The sequence below is a fragment of the Oryza sativa genome, chromosome 1 (assembly GCF_034140825.1).
Source record: "Oryza sativa Japonica Group chromosome 1, ASM3414082v1".
NCBI lineage: Eukaryota > Viridiplantae > Streptophyta > Magnoliopsida > Poales > Poaceae > Oryza > Oryza sativa.
Genome location: NC_089035.1, coordinates 12,671,129 through 12,674,105, shown reverse-complemented (window position 1 = coordinate 12,674,105; position 2,977 = coordinate 12,671,129). Strand labels below are relative to the sequence as shown.

The window sequence follows — 2,977 nt, the reverse complement described above, 5'->3', positions numbered from 1 at the left end:
GTTACAGGAAGGACTGCAGTAGCTTATAATAAATGTTACTAAGGCTGTTTACCAGTGTATTTGTAGTACCTTCGGACTTTGAGCATATAAGAATGAACAACTGCTCGTATATTGATTTTGAAAGTCATTTTATAGAGTTATTATAGACCTAACTAGAGTTATCTAAGAATTGATCATTAAAAAGTTTATGCTATTTAAAAGTTTCTTTAAGAGTTTGACCACCATATATAGATAACAGCATTTTATCACCAACCAATTGAAGCAAGTGGTGATTTTGAACATTTTTCATGTAGCTTCAGCTGTTAATATTCATCAATAGGGGAAAAAATGGCAGAAAGTGAAATAACTACCATAGTACATGTTATTTCACTCTCCAATTTGTTTAAAATTAATCACTTATAATACTACATAGAAAAAAATGTTGTATAGGCTGATCAGAAGGGATGATTTTTTTTGTCACACTCACAAGTGACATCTGCATAATATATAAAAAAAGAAAATGTAAAACTAAATGGATAAATGTATTTGTAAAGGAAACCAGTATTCTATGAATGGAGAAACTCAAGCTGTTCTAATCGAGTTCAGCTCCAACAGGAAGCTCAAAACGTTGAAACACAGCATGCATATTTGAGAAATGTATTTGTATTTAACATATTGGAACACCAAAATGTAAGGCGCGTAGAACTTGAAACCTGAAAATGAAAAGTGAAGTTTTAATTAGCATTGAGTTGCTATAATATAAATAGATGCGAGTTCCAAAAAAAATCAGATATTGGTTGTCACTTGTGAGCACTATTCATCTAAAAAAACACTTTAAAGTGCAAACAGGCGTGTAGAACTTGAAACCTGAAAATGAAAAGTGAAGTTTTAATTAGCATTGAGTTGCTATAATATAAATAGATGCGAGTTCCAAAAAAAAATCAGATATTGGTTGTCACTTGTGAGCACTATTCATCTAAGAAAAAACACTTTAAAGTGCAAACTGGAAGAACAAATCCAGGTTAGAGTCATGAATTGTGGGCATTGTTTTGTAAAGAGAAAAAAAATCATGTCTAGCATCCAGTTTTATTTTATTTTGCAATTTGCAATGCTCAATCACTGCCAAGACCATAGAAGCAAATACGTATTCATCTTGTAGTGTTCATCCTCAAATCACTGTCAAGATCACCATTTTCTTATTCACTATCATTCATTTTAAGATGTAAACATTATACATTGCTGATTTAATCCAAATGAACCTACTGCCATGCCCCACATAGAGTTTCACCCATTCATTCAAGCCTTCCAATAGACAATTGGCATGAACATGGATTTCAATAATTTCTCTCAAGATATGTATGACTGGAAAGCCCCACATAGAGTTTCACCCATTCATTCAAGCCTTCCAATAAACAATTGGCATGAACATGGATTTCAATAATTTCTCTCAAGATATGTATGAATGGAAAGCATATATCAGTAGTAATTAAGAATGGCATGACATTAGCAATATAAGCTAAATTAAACTATTATATCTGCCGATAACCTCAACTGCAAGATCCAGTATGATCCAGTACAATATTGCAAACAATAGATGTTTACTTACCATTTAGCTAGGTGGTGACTAGTGAGAGGGACAGGTCTTGTTGGCTCTGAAATCAAATTGTGCTTGTTCTCCATGGCCCTGCAGACCAAATACATACTTTCAGATTATTAACGGACATGCACCTAGAAGCCAATGAGGATCAAGATTCTCAAGCATAATGTGCTTCCAAGAACATGTTCATTTGAATTGCAAATCTTAAATTTCCAACCATGAAACAAATTAATTAACATTGTATAAATCGCAAATGATTTTCGAAGCACCACTAACCCAATAAGAAACTGAGATACATCCAGGACTCATTAATTCCTGATTGGAAACAGAACTATTATGACATTGTGAACTTAACTGAAAAGCTACAAATATACTGACCGAAACTAATCAATGGAAAAGAGCACATCTCATATAAAAATTTGGTAAATTGCACTAAGAAAAATCAGTACTGAATTGCATGAATATTGATAGGAAATCAAAAGGTGGAAAATTCTAGAAATATGTTGTTCTTAAAAATAACACTTAGGTGCATACAACTGCTACCGTTGAAATCTCACAGATTGATGCAGAAAATTTTAGCTCTTAGACACCTTACACAAAGTTGGCTCGAACACACTTGATGTCTTAATGCAGCACGATTGGAAGAGTTTGGACCCAAATTTTATTTATGTAATGATCCATTGGAGAAAACATTGACAATACGAGTAACAATTCCAACTGAAAATCTGAGAACTTCTGACCTCTTGGTGCGGGGGCATGTGGCTGGTCACCGCACTGTTTGTCCTCTGCATCACGGCGCAGGCCATGTCTCTGCCAGCACGGCTGTTGGATCTCGAGGCCGCCGTTGCCTGAGACCTCTTCTCTGGTACGGCCCGAGCCCCCTCCGTGGCTTCATCCGTGCCTCCACAGGCCTCCGGCAGGGTCTGCTCGACCTCGGCAGCTCGGCTCCGCTCCCGTCGCCGGGGTCGCCTGGTGGGGTTCATCTCTCCCTCGCCTCCTGGATTTCTGCTCTAGGCCGCCCTGCTCCCACAGCCAACTCCACGTCTCCACCTTGGGCGCTCCGCCTCTCCTCCCTGGCTGTATGCTAAGGGGAGGCGAAGGGGCTCGTGAGTTGGGAGACGATTGGCACCAGGAGGAGGTATTTGAGGAAAGATTAGGCGCGTCAGGAGCAGGGATTTGGAGCGCAGGTAGTTTTGCTAAAGTAATGCGATTTGGCGCGATACAAGAATTTGCCGCCAAGAAGGTACATGGATTTGCCGCCACTGATAGAAACTGAAATTACGATTGAGTTGAGTGAATTGTTTTTCACGGAGAATTTTTTTATAAAAAAATTGACCGGCCCAAAAAAGTGCAAAGTTTTATATCGCTGTAGCAGTAAAAAATAATAACTAGTTGGGTAAC

At 38.0% G+C, this 2,977-nt stretch overlaps 1 long non-coding RNA gene across 2 annotated transcripts; it reads right to left on the bottom strand.

Moving 5' to 3' along the window:
- Positions 1 to 405: 405 nt before the first annotated feature.
- On the bottom strand, positions 406 to 2,689 carry LOC4326975 (uncharacterized). 2 transcript variants are annotated; one of them, XR_010741896.1, is made up of 4 exons: positions 2,317 to 2,689; positions 1,586 to 1,663; positions 784 to 846; positions 406 to 692 (listed from the first exon to the last, which is right to left on the bottom strand). It is a non-coding gene; the product is annotated as an uncharacterized lncRNA (long non-coding RNA). The 2 variants fall into 2 exon arrangements; XR_001545433.3 differs by lacking the exon at positions 406 to 692 and having other exon boundaries at positions 700 to 846.
- Positions 2,690 to 2,977: the final 288 nt, after the last annotated feature.